This window comes from Haemaphysalis longicornis, unplaced genomic scaffold, assembly GCF_048455015.1.
Source record: "Haemaphysalis longicornis isolate Haplotype H1 unplaced genomic scaffold, Haemaphysalis longicornis Haplotype H1 scaffold_13, whole genome shotgun sequence".
NCBI classification, from domain to species: Eukaryota; Metazoa; Arthropoda; class Arachnida; order Ixodida; family Ixodidae; genus Haemaphysalis; species Haemaphysalis longicornis.
In genome coordinates, this window is record NW_027526233.1 from 74,130,864 (window position 1) to 74,154,364 (window position 23,501).

The 23,501-nt window shown below is 45.5% G+C and overlaps 1 protein-coding gene across 5 annotated transcripts in view; it reads left to right on the forward strand.

Moving 5' to 3' along the window:
* The window catches only part of LOC144164348 (Kv channel-interacting protein 4-like), a 560,797-nt gene that overhangs the window by 363,496 nt on the left and 173,800 nt on the right, over positions 1-23,501 (forward strand). For 3 of the 5 annotated variants that reach the window (XM_077694857.1, XM_077694858.1, XM_077694866.1), the window contains exon 1: positions 17,122-17,340. The exons of the other annotated variants lie outside the window; for them this stretch is intronic. The gene's annotated coding sequence lies outside the window, so the exon portion shown is untranslated. Of the gene's footprint in view, positions 1-17,121; positions 17,341-23,501 lie in introns of those variants that run through there. 5 annotated transcript variants of the gene reach the window in all.

The window sequence follows — 23,501 nt, forward strand, 5'->3', positions numbered from 1 at the left end:
GTATGACGGTAGTAGTCGATCGCCTCGTCCGCCATCGTGTTCTGCAATCGCTACTAGCACCTCTAACTCTCGTCCCCTCTCTGTCTTACACCTCTCGTCATTTTGATGTGAACGTAAGTTTGTTCAATGCAATTCAATTTTGCCGCCTTTGCACTGCTCGCGCCTTCTCCTGGACAATGCGCACCCTTTTACCTCTTCTTTCTTGTTTCTCGTTGAACAGCGCGATCGGAAGTTCTGTTCTGTGCTTGCTTTCATCTCGCACATGCTGGAAAATTTCAGCGCCATTTTGAACGTGTCATTTACTTTTTCTTCCGCGACCCATTTTTTTCGCTTTCTTGGATTAAAACCGCACCAACATCTATTTGTATAAAAAAAAAGCCGGAACTCTCCGTTAAGAACTTACACTTTGCCTGGAATGGAATTGAAGTTTTTTTAGAGTAAATAATGTACACTTGCGGGACCAGTGCCAGCGGTTACAGTAGTTTCGAACAATTCTTTGACCGGAAGAATCACATTGGACTTGCCCTCTAACTCTGCACTGATTGCAAGTAATATCACCAATGGTTTTATTTAGGCCACACATTCTACATTTATTTCACGAACCTTCGAAGTCGGCTGTGAAAACTGCGACCAACAACTTTGAAGCGCTGCTACCGAAAAAAAAACAACAACAAGCAAACCACAATAATCCGTAGGGTCCTAGTAAGTACAATAAAATCAATTATAATATTACTTTTTGTTTAAGTTGATTGTTTTGTAGGATTCTTTGTGTTTGCTTTGTTGTTGTTACTCCAATTTCTATCCTGCTTTATTTCTCGTTTTTAGATATCGTGGAACACCAGCAAACCAAATACTGCACTCGCCACTTAAGGCTCAACTAAGTAGCGAAATGTTGATGCCAATCCGGTGTCCATGCTTAATTTCTGGCAAATAGCGAAGGTGTGCAGGGAAGCCTTCAGTGTGAATTGTCAGTTTATCAATACAAACACGAGATTGATAAATGCGTCAATAGTACCACGAACCACACACGATTGGCCGCGTTTGGAAAATTGCTGACGCCACTATCCCTGCCTCAAGGTTGCAATAAAAAGGAATGAAAAAATTGCCCCAGCTGGAACTACTGGTGCAAGGCTACGAGAATAGCATACCTGGCGGCCTCTCTCCCTTCTTCAGAGACCCGCCTCTTGCACCTCATATGGATTTTTGAACTTGCCGCCGAAAGTTCTCTCTGACTGGCAGGCCCGGATCGTTTTGTCCGCAGCCTTTCATATACCTCCCTGAGTGGACAGCGTTAGCACGAGCTAGAACCCGCGCGCTCTGCGTCTAGAACTCGGCGTCTGTGCTTCCCACTTCAGGCGCAAACGCACGGGAACTGGCGAGTGGAAGAGCACGCTAGAGATACGTCCCACGAACACAGGTCAGAGTGTTATTGAAGGTTGAGCTGGTCGACCCCGGTCGCTCCTCACAAAACGCATGCTCTCCAGCGCTCTGTTTCATCTTGGTATTTTTGGGGGAGCTCCTCGCGTGGCTAAAGCCCACGCGCAAGCCTGGCCGACGACGGGCGCTCTTCACGAGGTGCTTGGTCATGAGCCGTCGGTTTTTTCTCTTGGTAATTTTTCTGCTAACGCTATCCAGCGGAACTGAAACCTTAAACGGCTCTAGTACTAAAACTAGTAAGTAGAAAATTGCCGCCACATCTCGGAAGAACTTGCATGGGACGCTTGGAACATGCTAATGAGGTAAAGTTGAAAGCCTATACATCGCCTTTCTCCTGATCTGCAGTTGAACTATTCTGTAGAAATTTGTCGACGCACCTGTCAGCACTTTGAGAGCCCTCTGGACAACTGTCTCCAAAGCTTCTTCCGCTCCCTCGCAATTGCCAGAATCATGCTGTTCATTCCCTCAATCCCCGTCCCTCAAGGCAGCTCGTTATAGCACGTACGACAGCGGCCTACCCTTCTCCGACACAGCTTCCCCGTATACCGTTGTCAGTCTATAGCATAAAAGTGTGACCTACGGGCTACTGCAAAGCATTGATAATACCTCATACATCACATTTCATATACTTTCAGGATTTACCATTACCCGTGCAACGAGCACAATCCTGGTATTTGTTAAACAAGGTCGTTAATCGGGATACACCGCTGGTGGAACGCCAATCTCGGAACGACGCCCTGCATTTACCCTTGGGTGATCACTGGTGGCGCCGCTAAATCTCCTGCCCTACTCCTGTTATCGCCTCTAGCCTAGTATGAAGTATCCATCCAGATTGTTTGGTTTTATCATTCCCGGCACCTAAAGCGAGCCGAGAGAAATCATATGATCAGATGCTTCACTAATTACGGCAGGTCGCTCACCTAGCCGCACACGGAATGCAAGCTGTTCCGAAGCTGTGAATCCGTACCGGCTTTTTGTGCTGAAAAAAAAAAAGCCGTATTTTGAAACGTTTTGAAACAAATACAGGAGGTACAGTACGTACTTTCGTCTTCATTGTTCGATTAAAAGAAAAATGCAAACTTATGCAGTAACTAAGCGGCTTGCATGAAAACTACACGATGTTATATCTGTATTTAAAGCTTCTTAAAATATCCCCTAGTAGTTAAGCCGTTTTGCAGCTTTCTATTTTACAGGATGTAAGCCCTTTTCGCAATATGAGTACACACTGATCTAGCCTCGTCGCGACGTGATGATTATCTTTAGTGAGTTGAGTTGACCTTGAACTTGTACATAATGTCCTTGTAGGGGCAAGCATTCCTCAAGTTTGTGAGAGATTCGGCTCTTTATAGGGTCAGTTATATTTTTTTTTCCTCAAATAACGAAAATCGAACGAGGACTGTGAGCAACGTTTAGGAATTGTGAATGCGAAAGCAGTATTGTGCGATTGTATGCCTGAAAAGCTTTGCTTTCTACCTGTCCGCTCGGAGGGCTTCGGCTCTTGCTGCTCGACACTATTGACTTACCCTCTTGCTGTCACCGTTTCGAATGTCTCAGGTCGTCCTCTGAAGCGCTGATCCGCCGCTCTTTTCTGCGCCACGCACGACAATGGTGGACACCGCTGCCTTTCTTTTCTGCCAGTGGGCTGCGTCCTACCGCTACCTCACATCGCCCGCAGTGCGCTTGTGCGGCCGGCCATCATTCCCTTCTGGGAACCCTCGATGTCTCGACGGCTTGGTTGAAAATCGGCTTGGTCTCTGTGTGGTACAGTCGTCGTGCTGTGCCTGACATGGCTAATTTGGAAATAAAAAAAATCCTGGGCCAGCTACACTAACGTTCAACTTGGGGACGGGCGAAGCCTGCAGTGTATAACCGTGTTCTTGGCGCCTTGAAATTTTTTCCAAGGGACACGAAACGGTTGAGGGGTAGAAATATACAGCTTCAGTTGAAGCCAGAGGCGTTCTAGCGCGCGGCGTTGGCAAAGGAGTGTCCCGGTGTGTTTTAGCGCGCGGCCTTTTGTCTCCCACGCGTGGGCTGAGTCGCGTCACCGTCGTCGTGACCGAGCGAACGATGGCTGGACGGACAAGTGAAAGAAAAAGCGAACGGTGAAAGAAAGCAAAGGAGGAGAGTTTCGCGAAATTGGGAGGGTAGGGCGGTTAGACGTGGCGGCGCAGGCCAGCGCTCTCCGAAAGTGCGCGGTGGGGGATCGAGGGGCAGAATGCTACCCAGCGCGAGGCGCTCGTCGTGGCGACGCTGACGAAAACGTGCAGGGGCGGGCGCGTTACTATTACGTGCCTTCGCTTAAAACGCCGTTTGCGGTCCCTTCCTGAGACACACTTCGCGCCGCCGACGCAGAGGCTCATCGTCGCTGCCTTCGAAAGAACCCAGGAGTAAGTGCTGCCTCAGCGAACGATTGCCCAAATATCATATTTGGGAGTATCGTAATCGCCAGCCACTTTCTTAGTACGTGTTACGTTCTAGCGCGATGCGTTGGAAAACGAGTGTTCAGATGTTTTAGTACCGTGACTACGGCGACAATAAACGACGACGACGACACGAGACGCTTACAGCCCGAGTCCACAAGGGGCTTAGCCTCTAGAAATTGAGACTCGCCACAGAAATTATACTCACCCTGCAATGTTTTGCTGTATTTTAAGTGCATATGCGGATTTTCGTTTTATGGCTATTTAGAATTTCTTACCCTGACGCTCGGGTAGAAATGCTTGAAAGCTAGAAATACTAGGCAGAAGTGGCAGGAACCGGAATATTTTGTTTACATTATCTGCTAAACTTTTCTTTGTGTTTTTTTGAAGCCCTTGTTTATGTCTGTGTTCTCTTTCTCTTGTGTTGTTTATTTTTTTATGTTTATTAAGCGTGTCACTCTGAAATGTAACCAGCCTTAATTAAATAAGAAGCGAATGTTAGCATTTTGATAAAAATGTTTGTTTTATTTCTAATACGGGTTGTTATCTAAATAGAGGAGGGGATCTGATACAAAAAATGCCTTCTCTGAGCCCATCCTGTTGTGTAGTTGGCCCCTTTGAACATGCGCGTGATTTGACCAATTGACATTGACAGCGCCCAGTTAAAGCCACTTCGTTTCCAGAACTGGGCTTATCCAACCGCATGACGCTACGCTTCCTCGCACGCCGAAACACTAAAGGTTCTTCTGAGGAAGCTCTTATTTAATACATTCGTGTACTCAATAAAATGCGAAGTTACATCTGATCGCGGCGGAAGGCCGACACGAACAATCAAACAAGCACGGCGCCTCTTGAATAGCGCTAAGAATGCGATAACCTAGCACAGTGGACGATAGAGCGCCTGTATTGTCCTTCTGGTGTTCACGTCTTGTTCGCTCTGTTCAAAATGGAACCTCATCAACTACCTTGGCTTCCCACATTAAAGAAGAAGAAGATGATGATGATGATGTCCTCAAATATTTTGGCACGTACCCACAAGGGGGAATTGGCCAGGGCTAAACCGGTTAAATACGTGGGGACTTCAAAATACTTATTTCCGGAAAGAGGCTGTAAAAGGAAACTTAGTTGTGAAGGTGGCGTTCTTTGGGTAGTTCTTTGCATCTTCTTCGCCGGTACGGGCCGTGCGTTCATGGGGAGTGGGCGGCTTTTTAACACGAAAGTGTTTTATTCTCGGATACACGAACATTCCGGTGACATCAGATCCGTCACGGAAGTGACGCCTGTATAACGAATCAAGCAGCCTGTAAAGGGTGCACCACTGAATACACGGTCTTCTTGCGGGGAAGCAACCTTTAGTACTAAAGAGTACATTATACTTAGGGTTGTTCGTTTTCGGGTTTTAAATTTTAACACAAAAGTGTTTTTATGCCGTGACACCTCAAGATTTCACTGACGTCATATTCTTCACAGAAGTGACGCCAGTACACCTTTGCCGAAGGGACCCGCCAGGAGGACGTCCCTCGCCCAGCACACCCACAAGACAGCAGCCTACCCACAAATCATGCTCACATGCAGATTTGGCAGCACATTTCACTTTCGTGTTTGACTCATTTCTACGACACGGAATAAACCACAGTTTTTTCCTTCACTAGATGAGTCCACTAATCTCCGAACGGAACAGCGCGAAAAAAGGTACAGGAAAAAACGCTATGTTTTCCGACGTTTGTGTACGTCGCTCATTTTATCTGTCCTTCTCCTTTCTTTGTTCGGTTCTGAGATGAACCAAGTCGCCCTAATAGAAACCTTGCCGCATCCCCCAATATGTGTAGGAAATGACTTACAGTGGCCCGTCCTTAGTATGACAATGTGTCATCAAAATTGCGCGTGCACGTGGCCAACACGCACGCGCAGAGGAAGGCTGTCTCTCAGTGCTTAGTCACATCTGCCCTGCTTTCCTAGATTTGAAGAATGTAGGATGAAGCGTAAGCAACATCGTCAGTATTTCAACGTAGTCACAGGCTAACTGATGGTGCCTCAGCTGGTGTAGAAAATCAGCTCAAACATATATTTAGCCAGGAAAAATCAGTCAATAAATCAATTAATCAACCAATCTATCAATCAATCAGCCAACCATCGATCTATCGATCAATCAATTATTAAATATATAAATCGATCGATAGATCGATCAATCAATCAATCATCCAACCCTCAATTAGTCGATCAGCCCTCAATTAATGGACAATCAAGATATCAATTATTAAGAGCACAAGAACAAGGGGGTGTGTCTACCCATACGCCTAACGAGCTTTTCATAGCAACACAGCAGCCAGTAGCCGCGGGCGGCTACTGGACAACGCTGTATAAGAAGCCATGTATGCGGTTCTTGCGTGATATTTCATGGTTGGTACAGGCCTTCCGTCTGTCGTTTTTACAACTCCGAACTCGTGGTTTGCTGCGCACAAATCTTTCGCGTCCTACATTATCCCTGACCGAGATTCCCCCTCAGCAAATTTTTACGCCATATGAACCTCCGAATACCGTCAAACCGAATACAGTCAAACCGAATACAGTCATATAAGCGAACTGTTATATGCGCCGCGATTAGTATGACATATCCAATATGTATCATCTTGACGAAACAGCGTAAAAAACGGGGACACTAGGAGAGAAAGACGACAGGACGACGCTCTCGTCCTGTCGTCCTGTCGTCCTGTCGTCCTGTCGTTTTTCTCTCCTAGTGTCCCCGTTTTTTACGCTGTTTCGTCAAGATGATACATAACCAGTACCAACTCGCCCAAATGTTGATCCTTCTGCACATATCCAATAATTCGATATAGCCGAACCCGTCTATAACGAATTTTTTGTTACGAGTTCGCAATGCGCAGGACACCCCCCCCCCCACCCCGGCCATTCCCACATAAAAAATGAACACATAAAATATGCCATTACCTTACACAAAACAATCAATTTATTGCATGCCGTACATTAACTGCCTACTTCGCAAGTAAGAGGCGATTTTTGGTTTCACTTTCGTTTTGGCGGCACCAACTAGCATCGCATTCTCTACACGAGACATCGCTTGCACCTGTTGACGTCCGTCTCCTTCAATATCGAAGCAACATTTGCAGAGAACATCAACTGCAAAAAGCGCTTCATATAGCGTTGGACGGCTTTACGTTGTGACATCCTCAGTTTCTTCAGTGCTTTCAGCCGCACCGGCTGTTATGACATCGGCAACGGTGTGTGCGCTCGAGGAGCTCAAAGGGATGGCAAAATCGTCGTCAACACTCAAGAAATCCTCTGAGGGCACTTCTTTCGCCGCAGGATGTGGAACGTTGGCGAGCTCTTCGCGCCGTTCGCCGATGTTGCCGTCTTGGTCCGGACTCGCTGGCTAGATAAGCTCCGTCCTGAGCCCCGTGCGTCGAATACAGTATGGAAGTTGTCGGGAGTCTCGTCAGTCCATGCGAGGCTCAATATTGCAATCGTGGCCAATCAGCATCTCAATCGGCGCTCCCAGATCATGCATTTGGGTGGCAATTGTAGGCGCGCCGAGTTCGATATATCGGGTGGGAACTTCGTTATAAGGAATATGCTTCGCATGCATTTTCCTAACGGATTTACATTGTTTGATATATAGCGTAACTGGCTCTATCCGGGTTTGTTACAATCGGGTTTGAGTTTACTACACGGGACAGTGCGAAACGGAAGAAATACCTACAACGACCTAATTGGCAGGAAATAAGCAACTATCGGGTACGAAGCCAAATAGGGTTTTCTCGTGCCTCCAATATTGCACGCTAGACTGCTCGTCACACAACAAAAACGTCCCCCGGCACATCGGGGATAAATGATGCCCACAATATAAGGGAATGGGTAGACAGAACACGTGACAACGCCTTGCGTTTGCGGTCTGCCCGGTCTACCTCCGTAGCCATAAAGAACGGCCCACTCACTGCACTTTCCTGGGCAACATGGAACAGTACGAAGGTTTATAATGTCTGCACTTAGATTTCTATCATCTCCCGATATTTTTATAAAGCCAAGGGGGTATTTACACAGAATATGATGCTCAAAATGTAGGTAGTATTGAAGAACTGCTCCATAGTATATAAATGAAATATCTGCCACGCAATGTATTACGTGCCCCAACTCTTAATACGTAATATGTTCTGATGGTACATGTGTGGCCGTATCTCCCTGGCCTTTCTCTGTTCATTTTTTTTATCTGGACTCCTATAGCTTTGACTGCCGAATTTCGCTGCTTCTGTGAATCGATACCGAACATTTGTGATAGCACGTCGACCATGCCGCTGAAGTCGATTCGTCCGGTGCGAGTCGCAACCCGCAACCTCTAAACGATGCGCCCGGATATCGAGGAACCGACGAGCAACGTTCGAGGAAGGTTCGACAATTGTGCCGGAAAAGACCATTTCCGATCCGCCGGTCGCCGTTTCCCGATATATCCAGACACTCGTATTGTTTTCCCTACTGTATTCCTTCCGTGCTCGGAATTGTTCCCAGGGCGAATGTGATCGGGTAGAGGATACCGCTATTGTTCTACACAATTGGCCCTTGGTCAGCATCTCTTGTCGTCATGGGCGGCTGCAATTTTTTCCGTTTCCTGAGCTTTCTCGCATCAACCTTTGTCGGTGACTGTCCGTCAATATCTGAAATGAACTGGAATTGGCAAGAGTCTTTCATGACAATAGAAACGTGGGCACAATGGAACAAAGACTACAAAGGCTTGAAACATGGCTTGTATTCTTTCTCTCTCTCTCTTTGCTGCGCTCGCGTTATTACTCTTTCGGTAGTGTTTCAAAGAAGGCCCTAGTCACCGGAAAAGAGTATCCCATAAGCGGTTGCTTCTCCGTTTTTGTTATTTGTTATTGTTCAATTAACGATGATGCGGGTTTGCAGGCTAAAAGAAATGCGAGTTTCTATGAAACACCTCTTAGCTTTCTAGTAAAGCGTGCCATTACATTGAACACCTTCCCTTTTGAGGGAGTGTAGAAAAAGAGAGGACTCTGTTCAGAAAGTGAAATTACGACCATCTTCCCGCGAGGGAACCCTGGTGTGATGCGACACATCGGGGGTTTCAATTGGTGTTTCCGTTGGATTGATTCTCTAAATCGGGTGAAACGTGTTGTGACGCGAAGTCGAACAAGAGCGGGCGCTGAGTGAACCGCCGCAGCGCGCTACCCCGCTTTATATTCACAGCGCCTGACGGAGAGGAGGCTGCAGAGGAGAGTCACGCATGCGCGCAGTCGCACATGCGCGCGCGCACTTGCGCGACGGAAGCGGAGCGAAGCGCGCGCACGCAGCTGTTGTTTATGATAACGAGACGGAGTGAGAGTGTTGCGCACAGCTGTCGGAGAGAAGAGCGGAGGAGAGTCGCGCATGCGCAGGTGGCGTGCGGACACCGCCGACGCCGACGCCGACGCAGGAGGGACATGTCTCAGAGCAAGAGATGCGTGGCATCTAATAATATTGCCTCTATTTATGGAACATAACAATTACAGCTACTTACAAGCCCCCACCACGCTTAAAATGTTACTTTATTTTTGCAAATGTACATGCTTTCTTGTGCATGCTAAAATTTCTGTGCCTGATTTCGCAATTAGCGCTAGAATGGCTATTTTTGCGACATCGCCAGCGAATTTAGCATATGATTTACCTTGGTTGGTATACACGCAAGCGGAGGAGGAGACGTGTGCGTTATGCAACGTAACTATGTTCTAAGTTTTCCGCGTTTTCTGTTGAGTTTTCCGCTTCCTTTGTGGTCAACGTGCAACTGTTTTAGGTGTTGAATGTGTAACTTTTCCGGATAAGAAATGCGTCCTAGTGAAAGGGCGTACTTATCGAACGCCCACAACAACCTAAAATTTTGTCCCACCTTTCCGTCCAACACGTATGCGCACACTAGTCAAATGTGTTTGCTTTGGTTTATTTTTCGATAACGCTAAAAAAGTTTTGTGTGTGCCCGCTAGCGACCGCCATAATGAGGAGTGTCGATATTTAATGTGTGCACGCACACGAATTTGTCGCTTACGTGCCTTGATTCTATTAGACGGTGTAGACGTACCCAGAAAAAAGTTGTAAACACGCTGCTTGCTCAAGGTTTACACGCTGTAACCGGCCTTTTAAATTTGAGGTGAATTTACATAGGTTCTTCACCAAACACAGAAATTAGAAAGTCATGGCCAAAACCTGCCCTTCGATTTGGTGATGTCGGTGAGACGATAGATTGACAAGCCGGCCGGGGTACGTATGGTGGGTTGCCGCCGCGCTTCACCTTTCCAACCTGCGCGCTAACAAACAAAAAAGTCCACATTAACCATTAAATGAAAAGATTACAGGTTTCAAGGTCTTTGTAAGAAGAAAACATATCAGGCTATCTGTACGTCGAAGCGGCCAAGAATAGCACCTGATGTGCCCACCGGGCCGTTTAAACTTCATCGCGAAGATACAAGAATACACACAAAGAATTATTTATTTACGTGATATTTATTTGATATTTACTAGCAAAAGAGTGGGTTTTGTGAAATCACACTACAGAGAACTGCCACACTGACAAGCTACGGAGAAAGTACGCAAACAGCAAGAAAGCGCACCGAGAAGATTGGGATCAGCTAGCGAGGCTGTGCATACTTCTACCGATAACAATAGTGTCCAAAAGTGGCTAAGTAGTGGAGGAAAGCGCATTCCAAAACACGCCTACGAAAACATTTATCCCTTCTGGGGAGCCAGTTGGCGCAAGTCAGTCAAGCGCCTTTCGTAGCCAATTTTCTTTGCTATAATTTCGGCTAAGGCACGCTGGGCTGTTGGCGTAGTTACTGGTCTTCGGAACTGGCGAATGTTTGCGCAACAAATTCAAAGGTCGACATGTCTAGTACAGTTAAATTCATCTATTTTTAAAATAAATTATTGATCTTACAATTTGTTGCAGGAGGGGGCGATTAGCTTATTTTTCTCCCATAAGCTCATACGTAGACGTTTATTGAAAATGTTGCCATTTCCGTAAATACGGCTTCTAAGAGGCACTATAAGGTTGGAGATTGCAAACGAACTGGTTGATGATAGAATTGAAAGCTTGTGACATACCACTATATCGCACGATAGGAGCTCCCGCATAAGTTTCAATTGCACAGAACTATGGTTGTCGTGGAAGTGTATTTCTGCACTTTAAGTGCAGCAAACATAGCGTTGTACGACCAGGCTTCTACATACCAAACGATGGGTCGACACTAAACAGAAGACATTGAAAAGTCGTAACTTCTTTTTATAACTGGCTGCCGGCCGTTTTAGGATCAGCCTTTTCCTCAAACCTGCTCTCGTGAAACACAGGTTAAAGTCTCTGTTCGAAAGAAATGATGGTTGCTCGCAATAATGTAGTCTCAGAAAAATAAGCTACCGAAATTACTAAACAGTTCCGTGACATGTCGAGAAACTCCTTAAGGCTCCCGCTATCGGCACTGTTCCAGGCGGACGTTTTCCACAGACTGGAAGTGCCTGGCGTCGTAAAATTTCGACTATCCAACAATGTTTCTTTCTGTTCAAGATTTCTCACATTCTTGCTTTGAATTCAGAGTACTGGTTTCACTCTCGACCTGCTGGGGTAATTTTTAGGTGTTAAAAAGTACGACCGTCTTGATAACTGTATACGGCTGCGAGTCCCTGACACCGCTGTAGCGACCTCAAGTAAAACTCTCCCTTCATTGCATCACCGGAATGGTCGCAATTACTTCTTTTCTCTTTACTTGAATTTCGAAAGTTTCAGTTGCATACCCGCAATATCATGGCCGGTACGTGTATGCATCGTTATTCAGTTAAATTACTTCTTAACCTGCACGAAGGCTCTGCTTTGGGTGATTGCGTGTATATGCCTCTTTTACCTCAGTATTCTTTTGTGTGGAGGGTTTATGGCTCCTTGCACAGTGCTTTTTCGTCGCATTTTACCAAAGATTCAGCAACAAGAAAAGTTCACATTGAATTCTTTTTAATATGTGCACGCATTACGCTTTACTGTGAACGGAAACTTTACGCTTTACTGTGAACATCACCCTTAACGAAATACACTCCAAGTGTTTCAGCAAAGCTTTTCGCCGAAGCGATGTTCACTCATGCAAAGATGGCTTCGTGTTTTTTTGAGCCGAGGTTCTTTATTTCCTTGATTTGAGTCATCTTGCAAGCACCTTTCCTTCCTTCTCTGTCATCACACACCGGAGAATAAAATGGCCTGCCATTAAAACTGCAGCAGTGGGCACATTCGCTTTCCCTGGGGCCATATCTCTTCCTCGCAGCAAGAAACAACACCAAGAAGCCAGCCAAAGAACCTCAAAGAGTTGCCTTATACGGCCTCTTTTTTTTGCCTGCGCTTTTGCGGGCTGAAACATAATGTGCTTACGTGGACAAAGATGCTTGCTCCTCTCTCGATGATAGAAACCAGCTCTTACGACACTCCGCCGGCTTCTTACTCGCTTTTTAAACACCTCTACCCAACGAAAAACTTCAAGGAAATGTCGCTTTGTTAATGTATCTTTTTTACCCTGGCCACCGTCAGTGCGCCGTTATCGGAGGTTTCCTGAACACCAGCGGGAAACACTGGAGCAGCAGCAACGCCTTGGTCTCCCCCTCGCCCTCCTCAATGAATAAAAGGCTGCGTCTGCCGTTGAAAGTTGCTATTCAGTTTCGCTCGAAGTCGAGCAAGTTTTATCCGTTTAAAGCAAAAACCACATAGCGGCTCAAGGAGCGCGGCCTTCTTTGTGTAATGCGATTCGCTTGTATGACCAAACGACCAACGGAGGCCGCGGCAAGGCTGGAGAAAAAGGACGCTCAGGGTCGGCACCATGAAACACAATAAGTCCTGTTTTTTTGGCGGCGGACCACACTGCTGTTTTTATTTGTTCCACTTTATTCGCGACACCGCTCTTTTCTCTTTTTTTGCAAAAAAAAAAGGTTTTGGGAGCAAGAAAAGAGGCTTTTGAAAATTGTCGACGCGTTCTCAGAGGGGTTTTATTGCTCTCGTTTTTTTTTCTGCTCAAGGATGCAGAGCACATGTTCAGATATTTCACATTTTTTTTCTTTCAAGCATCATTTCCGGCGCTACTATTTTCCTGCAGCTCAGCGGTGGAGACTGTTGTACCGCTCGGGCTTAGAGACGCTAAAGAAGATTTCGGTGCAGAAAGGGCGGGACCTCATAAATTGACCCACGACCTGCGCCGACAAGAAATCCTTTATACGAACGCTGACAAACGAGCTCTCCGCTATAAGTATGAGCCTGGCTTTGAAATCTTTTTTGTTATCGTGGGGACCATCGCTGTTTATGCTGACTTTTTCCATGATTTATTCAGTTCTGACAGCGCCTGTAGCCCAGCTACTCTAGAACCCCTACTTAGAAGGTCAATACAACGAGACCTAAACGAGAGACCACCAGGAGAACCAAGAGACCTCTATCTGAAGAAAAGACGTGTAGTCTGGGCATGAACCTGTGGTGGTATTGGAAGTGTAGTAACGCAATTATTACGTTTTAGATGCGAAGCATCTCATGATCGGGGCTGTGTCCCTCCCTCCCTCGTTGTCGTTGTCCGCCATCCGCACTCTACTGCGCATGCGCGTCTCTTGAGCCCCGTCAGCGTTTGGGCTGACGTCAGCGTAGTCCACTACAAAAAGAAGTAGTTACGCGCCGCCCGGTTTCGATCTAACAACTCTCTGGCCGCAAAGGCGGGTACGTGGCCTTCTTCCCACTGCCATACAAATCGAGACGGAATCCTGTGCTACGAAGGCGCCTTATGTCCTTCACTCATTCAAACTACGTCAAGAAGCTACTGATACAAGGAAGACAAGCGAATCTGAAGGTCAACGGAAACGAAGAACTGAAAACTAATGGGAACTTGAGTCAACCCCATTGCTGCTTAGCATACTACTCAGGGTTCCCCTACAGGAAGATGGTGTAATTTTTTATCGGGGAACGCACTTAGTATATCGACATCCTGTTTGTGAGCTCGCCGTTTTTGCGATCACGTAATATCGCTGCTCTGCACTTGACGTGTCGGTCATTGCATACTTAGTAGAAGCTGTTGTAGCGTAAATCTTTATTTGCTGCAGGTTGGTAAGAGAGGGGAGGGATTAATGGTCTTGAGGAGATCATCCAGGGTGGTTAGCCTGCTGCGTAACGTAGGGCACAGGTAACCATGTCAGGCACCCCACTATTCCTGTTGTGGTGCTAACGCCTCTAGGAGCTCCTTAGAAAATAATTGAAGTGTCTAATGCCACTGTACGTTTTTGAATATCATGCTTTCATCTCACAGTCATTGCATGAACTCGCAGTAGGGTGTTCATGACCCCATGCTATGTAAGTTGAGGGAACTGCTGGTTCCAACTAGGCGGGACTATGAGCAATTTACAGTTAGATAACCCTTTTGATTCTTTAAACCTACTGCTCGCTTAACAATGTGACGCAGTGCGAAAGCTGCACTGTCTTCAGCGCTGTTAAAATATTATCGCCTATAAGAAAACCGCTGCTTTCATGGTTCCTTATAGACAGGACGTAAATTCTTCAAGAGGAGATTGTTGGCTCAGTAGTTGCTTACACACGCCGACACAACAAAGAGTCCACTCATATTTTTTCTCAAGGTACTAAAGGCACCACGAAACACTTACCACTGAGATTAGGAATTATTTTTTGTGGGGAGAAAGTCTATACTTCCACAATCTCCTCCCGTAATGATTAAAAATATCCTCTAAGTATTGCCAGTGCTACAGAGAATGAAAAATCGCGCACGATCACGTTTTCGGCGTTTCCCATGATGTCGAAGTAGGACTACGGGACGAAGGCTGCGCGTTCTCTCCGGGACAGAGGGGAAGTACACGTGACGTTGTCTCCGGCAGTTGCTATATGCCTCGGGCAGAAGAGTTTTCTCTCTCTCTCCATAATTTGGAGTCACCCATTACCGGTGCGGTGGGTTCAGTGAAACCTTGGTCTGCTCGCAAGAACGCGCTAACGCTAGTAAATAGGTTTTGTAGCAATAACCGCTTGTTTGTTAGTGTTCTCGTTGAAAGGAAGTGTTGAGTTTGTCACAGCAACTCCCCGCGGAATCCAAACACAACACAAAAAAGCAACGCCAAAACTGTGTTTACAAATGAACAGTGACGTTGAAGAGAAACAGCGACCTGGGCAGACACCGCTGTAATTATGTAATAAACTGCTGCGTAATGAGGGAAATTCAAGAGAGTGCAGTTAGTTTTCCGTATCCTTCACAGTGATTTGCGAGCTTACGGCTTCACGTGCACGTGGAAAGCTTGACTCGTGTATTCTCGCAAGGGTAATCTAAACGTTCCACAGCTTTATTTGCGCTGCTCAAAGCGTGCTGCAGGGTCTCTATAGGTTTTTATGCTTGCGTTGAAATATTACATATTAAAACTCCTTCACTGCTTAATCATAATTCCAACTCCTGATTAGCTTGTGTTTTATTTTGTCTTTTCGCGCAAATTGCGTCGACCAGCTTCTTGTCTACTACTCACGTGGCATCCCTACCAGCTGTCACGCGAAACGAACTATTCTGCCGCTCTCACGCTTCCATTCACAGTTTCATGCATTTTGCGAAGCAGGCATATTAGCCCACGAAGCTCTGGACTCTCCTGGCCAATCCCGGCGTGGGTGCGTCCACCAAGAAAGCAAGAATACCGCAGTTCTGTATGATTGCTTCCTACTCATTGGGTTGTTCAGTTCGTGAAAGTGCCGTATGATAGATCATGAGGCGGTCCTTCCTCGTCTCACAAAATCGCTTTTGCAGGAGTAATGTACATGGCTGCCTAGAGTGTATGATTCCCCCACCATAGCTTCCCTCTAATGAGGCGTATGTGTGGCTTGCGTACCTGTACTTCGAACTTTTGACGTGTACCTCTGGTGAATTTTCATAGACTGCTTATAGAAGTGCGCCTTGTAAGCGCGTGGATTTCGTATCATTACCACGTAACTAAGAAAAACGTGCGGTTATGTATTATGCAGTGGTCTCGCCCCACGTTGCTGTTTCTTCCACCTCTGCAACAGGGCAGACGGAGCGATCATACGACGTCAGAGCACCTTATTACCTAAGTCGTCACTCATTCTGACGCGAGTTCATGTGCTACCAGTGAAAGTGCAGGCCTACTAACTATTATTTAAGGATTAGTTCGGTCAATTTGAGCTAAGTAATTGTACAGAAAATCTCACAACTGAAATTCTGGAAAAAACAATCAAGTTTTGTTCATTACCGAAACTGTTTGGCGATAATAACAACAATGCCAATTTAATGGCAACCTTCAAACAAATAATCAAAATATTGCAGGAAACATATGAAGTAGTGGAGACTTTCCAGCCACGTTCGGGTGATTTATATATGACGTCATATAGTGCTTTTTGCGTGACTGACAGCGGCCGACATAAGCCACAGCCAAGAAACACAATCAGTGGATGCTGGTTGGGCCTTCAGCTTCATTAGATCGCATCACTCCAACACTAACTTGCAGTTCATGCATACATAAATATATTTTCATAGTTGGTCACATTAATTTAGCACCGCCATCTTTACTCACCGTTACGCGAAATTTTAATTTTGTTGAAATCTTTCTACTGTTTTTACGGTTTAAAAGACCACCGTAGAAGGAATAAAGCTGAATGAGCTGCAAACGGCAAACGAGGGCCTAACTACGTTAGGCCCTCGTGGTTTCGCTAGTCATTCTCGCATTTTAATAAAACTCGGCAAATGAATATAATCTACAGAAATAAATGCAGGAAGACATCTTTCCAGAAGCAATATGAGCAGCCTTATATGAAAATGTCAAGGTCGTAGAGTTCTTTATAATATACCACCTGTAGGTTCGGCGTAATAATTCATGACCTAACAATGAGCTCATGACCATTAAGGTTGACTTCCTCATACACCAAATCATTCTTACCGCTCTCTACAATGTACTTATTTATTACGAAGGTACTGATCGTTTGCGGTCTATCCGTTGGAACAGTTCGATGTCTGTGACCAATAATCCATTTACATGGCGGGTATAAGGCGCCGCGCTCTTGTGGCGGGTCCCCTCCAAGAAAAGCTGACCGGTTAAACGTATTTTTCCTTTCAGAAAAGCAGATCATCTATAAAGTGACCTCTAACAGTTGTGAGTGCATGGGATTCCTAGATGTCGATTCAAACAAGATCGTCGCCAGCGCGCGCCCTCCGCCGCGGTGGGCCTGGTTGTTGCCATGGCAACGTTTGCACCCCCGGTACAACAAGCAGCCCCGAACACGCGACACGGAGACGGGCGATCGTTTGTGGCCCCTTTTCTGTGCATAAGCGAAATTGGCCGTGCTCATTGGGTAGTCAGCAGTCATGTGAGCTCCGCAACTCGGCGAGAAGGCAACAACAGGTTTTGGCAATCCCGCTTGCGTGTTAATCTCGGCCTCCTGTGAGCGCTCGCTCGTCCCTGCTTTTCTTCGCATCGTGAAACCGCGGTAAGTGTATTTTTCGTGCCGGTGTGCCACATACGTCAATGTATTTGAGTGAAATTTCGTTTTTGAAAACCCATTGAGTAGCACAAAAATTAACCGGAATAATCGAACATTTCCGCCACCGGTGCACACACACATATGCCACAGAGACAAGCGCGTTTACGACTAATCGTGTATTTTTACGCCTTATACACGCTTCGGAGATTGCATAACTGGCTCATGTAATCCCTGTATCGTCGGTGAATTCGGCTATCTCGTCCCACTTGTATTTTACATCTATGGCTCGGGAATAAACCTTCGTGTCTGAGAATTTCACACTTATTTCAGGAGAGCTAGTACCCAAAACCAAGCATAACGCAGCCAAAGCTGCGCCAGAACCTACCGTGTATGTGATAATTGGTGCTGCCTTGCAAATTAAGAGAAAGTAGGCGAAAAGTTATTGTATCGTTTTCTTGCTGCATTGATCTCTCCATCAAACATTTCGTTTTGTCTATTTACAGATATTAGTGCATATGCTTTGCTCATTACAAAGCTTCAGTTTAAAACTAGGAAATAAATACGTGCAAACTGGTCGAATTCAGCCGGTTCGTTTGTGGAGGGAATAGCTTTCTTTGCTTGCCGACATTTGCAAAACTTTGATCAAATGCTCTTTTTGAGTAACGCCAACTCTGCGCGGACATCTTCCCTTCTTTGACTGCAAGTGAGGACGGCGTTTTATTCCCATGATGCAACAGGCCAAACAGCAGACTGCCTTTATAAAGGAGTCATGCGAGATCATTTGTTAGAGGTCATATCCGTCCTTGAGACTAGTAATCGAGAGCTTTCCAAATGATGTTATAGATGCCGTTGTGCGCAAGAAACCCAAAATTTTAAATTTCCTGGCGTCGACTGTGGAGGCAGGTGTCGCGCATAAATTGTGCTGAATGAGTCTCACACGAGAATGGCACACCTAAGCCGTGCACTGGTAGCCAAAAGCTGATTGGTGCAAGGTTAGTGAGTAGCAAGGTGGGCACACGTGCACTAAACTTGGACTGAAGGCAAGTGTGTGGTTTACATTTAAATTGTTGAGTTTGGTTTGAAATTGCGGCACAACCCAAGCGGTGCTCTATTTATCTGCAATGGGCATTAAAATCATGCACCTCTCCGTGTAGCGACGACGATGGTTTAACGCGAAGCTTTCTTGTGATGAACTCTTAGGTTGTTCGATCTCACACTGCAAGTATGTGCTTCTTTGGGGTACGTACTATTTTGCTAGAATACCCACCCACAGCATAGTCCTTACGTTTGGGTTCTGCATGTACGGTGCGAATCGATGCCTTCTGCTTGACGCTCAATGTGCTATTTTTTTTAATTAGTGGCACATTAAAGTGGTAAGCTCCGCGATGGGACGATAGGTCTAACGTTTTAAACCTCAAAATTGGAACTTAGGCCTAACTTATTTTGGCTAACCGCAATCCAGCACACAAGGCAGCACCATTATTCCCGTGACAGATTCTTTGGTTGTAGTCTGAGTTTACAAACCGCTTCGGCCATGTCGAAATGAAGCAGTCGGATAGACGTCTACTTCATAATGAGAGGGACGCAGGTTCTATTGCGGCCACGGGAAGCGTTTTTTATTTCATCCACTTCATCCACGACCATTCTTCTTCATCGCCAGAGAAGGTTGGCTTTCCTAAAATGTGTGTTGGCATAGAGCGGCATCCAGTAGTAAAATATAGCTTTGCTTTAGTAACGTAAAAATGATATACACGCTACACGTCATACTGATAGTTCTCTGGAGCTTAAACTTCCTTTGTCGCAATTACCCCACACCGTTGAAAGCGTTTCCAGCAAATTTGAATACTGCAAATAAATCGTGTTGCAAATATAACACATTCTGCGGGGGTAACGTTTCGACCAGGGGAAGATGACCGCGATCAAAGAGCGAATGATTCAACGAAAAATTCATTTTAGAGTGTGTACGCAATGACCTGTGTTATTGGGCGCCTAAGAATTACATAGCGCTCACGCTCACATTATTATTCAGCTTAGACTACTACGTAACACCGTCAGAATATTCATCAGCCATCGCCGAAAAAATATTTTATGGCTGGTTGGCAGTAGAATGTATTGCTTACTAGGCAACGGCACTTGACTGTTGTCTGGTCCAGCTGACCTAGAACAAATATTTGGGCCTTTAATACTGCCGTAAGACATAAAGGAAAGACAATGCGAGCATTTTTTCGTAAGGGCTGTAGAGATGTCACTGTGTAGTCTAGATATCATTATTGCACAAAAGGGTGGAATAGGTTGCCTCACCCTGATGCGAAGCCTCCTGCGCCAAGCCTAATTCTCATTAATTTCCCTATGTTCCCTGAGAATGCAGCCGTTTTCTATTTGTTTCTTCGGTGTGTCGTTACTTTTTTAGGAACACCGCTTGTAGAGTTTTACAACCCTGCGCCCAATAATTACCGAAATGGCGAAACGCTGTTTTGAGCCCTCAAGATATCACTGAGCTCGACCGCAATGCAGCAGCGGCTTCCGGTCTGGTCAGCTCTGTACATATCCGTGAATAAACAACGAGAGGAAATTAGGCCACAGCAGTGTGTTAGGCGGCCTTCAGGGGCTAATCACACAATTTTACATCGGATATTGGTTAATGTCTGCAAAACAGATGCAGAATGGGATTCACAACGTGCTCAAGCCGTTTTGGCCCTGGTGGTGTCAATTGACGCCATCACCTAAAAGTTCCTCTAGCGCATAGAGAACGAAACCAAAACTGCTAGTTTTCTAGGGAGTTGTTCTTTAACGATGCCTGTTGCGGTAGATATCACTGTTGTTTTATTTTTGTGGAGGTGGATGCTACGATGAATAAGAAGCTCCGGCGAAGACTAAAATTACGACATTGAGGCGAGGCTGCAGCATAAGTTTTACTACCAAGCTTGTAAATCTCTGAATGTGCGCTCACGAAGCTCATTTTATGTTTGTAGGTTCGTGTAGTCAAAGGTTTCGGAAAATCTGCAAAAGCAATGTCTACGCGCAACATAAACATTTTAATTGCCAAATGTCCTAATTAATTGCATCATTATAAATGTAATATTTGCACTTCCAGCTCATTTTTTGGGGGGAGGCTTATGGGACCCAAAAATTTAGGAAAACGCACTGAAAACACTGTTTCGCTTGAAATAAAAAATCGGGGCCGGAAGGGCTAGAGTGCTCTGCCGAGATATTGTTATAGGATGACAATAATTAGAAAAAAGAAATTTAAATGCTAGGAAGCCTGAATCCAGAAATTAAAGTTTTCGCAGCGGTTCAATCATGCGGATTTATTTTACGAATGTCTGAGGAAAAATCAGCGCCTCTGCGTCCTAACTTCTACGGGTCGTGCAAATCACTGAGCACATTGTTGGGTATCATCTACCGCTTGGCATGCATGCCGCACCATCCAGACGCAGATTGCCTAAGCGTATTGAGCAAATTTCAGCGTACTGATTCTTTTAGTTTCTAGGTAGAGGTGGATTTTAATGGTGTCTTCCCGCGGGCCATTGCAAAAAAGCAAGAATCTTGCTTCTCTGAAGAGGACAGAAAGACGTGAAAATGTTCCGACAATTATGCGTTTTGTCCTAAATAGTGTTTTTAGGCACAGGGGCCTGTTAGGGCGGCGTGTCATTATTTTTTATTTGGTAATACAGTGACACGAGTCATTTTGAGTGATTGCCATGTAGTCTTTGGTTTCATTAGGAGGTTCTTGATATGATTAAGGGTGCAGCAAAATAATGACGTGAGAATATATCTGTAAAGGCAGAGAGAACTGTCCAAAAAAAATGAAGTGTTGCATTTTATTATAAAAGCCAGAATAGGGTGAATGTATACTTATCCTACTTTAATCGAAACGACGAGAATGGCTTCTGTTGTATGCGGTATAATCACTGAACTGTAATGTGCAGACGCCTGGTAATGTCCTCTAGATTCACATAGCTTGCATATTACTTTTCATTATACATTACGGCTCTACTCCAAGTAAATATAAAGCAGCAGTGGCTGTATTGCTCGTTCAAATACATCACCGTGCATCCCTGTATGTATGTACGAGACGAAACGCACTTTCGAACGATTGAAAACACAAATGCACAGGCGTGCAAATCTGAAAGGCTGCTTGAGACTGCATTGGTTTGTATAAAAAATAAAGGGTTTAATTCGAAAGTCTCTTAAGAATTAAAAACATCGCTGTTCTGAAAGCCCGAACTGAACGAATGCAGGGAGTACCAATAATCAATGCGAATGGAAAACGGAATGCATTATTTTTTCATCTTTAAAATATATTACAATAGTATATTTACGCTTAAGACGGTGCTTCGGGGAATCTGGGTGCGATTTGATTTTTCACACCTCGTCTCTTGGCACCGCACAACGCAAGTAATCTCCCTCCTTGCGCATATTTGCCATGAGTCGTAGACGGAAGAGCAAATCCGAACATTTCGCAAGGTGTCACCTCTCAAGCCTCAAAGAGGCATTCGGATGCATGGTGGAGGAATCCTTCATTCAAATCCCCCGAGTGCAGCCTGGAGTTGATGAAGATTCCGAGGCACATCACGTTGGCTTCGCTTACCGTCCAAGTACCTTATCGATATATAACGTGAGAGAGGGGCAACGGAGCGAGACCGTGAGACCTCATAACGCCGTCGTATCGAACGGTCTCACATTACACCGTCGCCGCTGTTGGTCTCTATGGGGGAGTCCTTTTCCTTTTCTCTGCACTTGCACCGAGTAGCAGATTAGAACCTATATGATCGAGCCGACCTCTGTGTGTTTCATTTCCATTAATTACGACTACTCTCTCTCGTTCCTCCATGGTGAGTTTGGAAGAGGCAGGGTCCGAGGGTGGGGGCGGACGAGGCGCTGTATTTAACTTTCGGCAGAGCGTGAGGTGCGATGGAGTTAAAGGCACCGTGACGCTGGGTAAGATATACATGCGAACATGGTCGTAGTGTAGTGTTGGTATTGAGCTTCGCATTAGTAAACTCGTTTAAATCAACGCAGCAGGACTGAAAGGCGAACTCATTTCCAAAAGGTATTGCACAAGTTTGCACAACATTGAACAACTGACGAGGCGAGCAGGTAAAACCGAAGATTTTTCAGGCTGCAGTGGTTTCAATACCTGCTTTAAATCAGTTGCCTATTTTTAGCTAGAGGCGTCATTCCATCTTGGACACTACGTGACGGTTCAAGGGTTCTATTCTGGCTTGGGTCACTACTACACACATGGTATAGTATATACGAAACATGCTCTGGGCGTTGTCCAATCGCCGGTCGGTGCATTTTTCTTACGTCACTTCTTCGGAGGCACCGATATCAGGCATTGTGCTACTATAGCACGACTGATCTTGAGGTTACAACTTCGATTCCGGGCATTGGGGGTGTTCTGATCATCGATGACTGAAACTTAGGTTTCAAGATTTTACCACGACTTTTGGATTCCGAGCTTTTACCTCATAGCCGAGGTGAAGTCAAACTGGCAGTAACCTCAATCTGAGATTTCGGAATTCAGTTTTCGGAAATGCCCTTCTCAGTTGAAACTCTGCAGTTATCCTTTAAAGCGGGAAAACTGTTGAAAATAATGGTAATATCTCTAGCGAATAACGATCTCATGCGCCCGCTTATCACTGCTGTGAGGCTCCAAATATAGGTTCCCTTGAGCCTCATTTCTTATATCGCCCACATCTTCATCTTAAACATCCCAAGGTGACGTAGTTGGCAAAAAAGGAGGTATTTTGTCCCTAAATCGTTGAGGCGCTCTTCCCCCTGATGTAAGTCCTTCGGTGAAAGCAGTAACGATATAGCGACGATTAAAAACGAAAAATATACGAACCCCTAACTTACAATACGGGCACTGCTCCGAATGGCGAGCTTGGGTACTCTTAAAAATCACTGAAGCATCTTGCTGGTAGGCTTACCTCACATCCAGTTTGACACACAAGCATGATTGCAATCGATCGCATGGACGTTGCATCCAGCTTGTTAGAGAGAGCAGAAGTGTGTTTACGCTCTTCTTGTGTGGTTCACGCCGTTATTAGTTTAGTTGCCCGATCGTTTCGTGCTGCACAGTGGCGCGCCCTCGGGAGTTTAAAATTTCATTTGATTGAATAGGAATAAATTGTTTATGGTTTAAACGGGCCTGATGATCA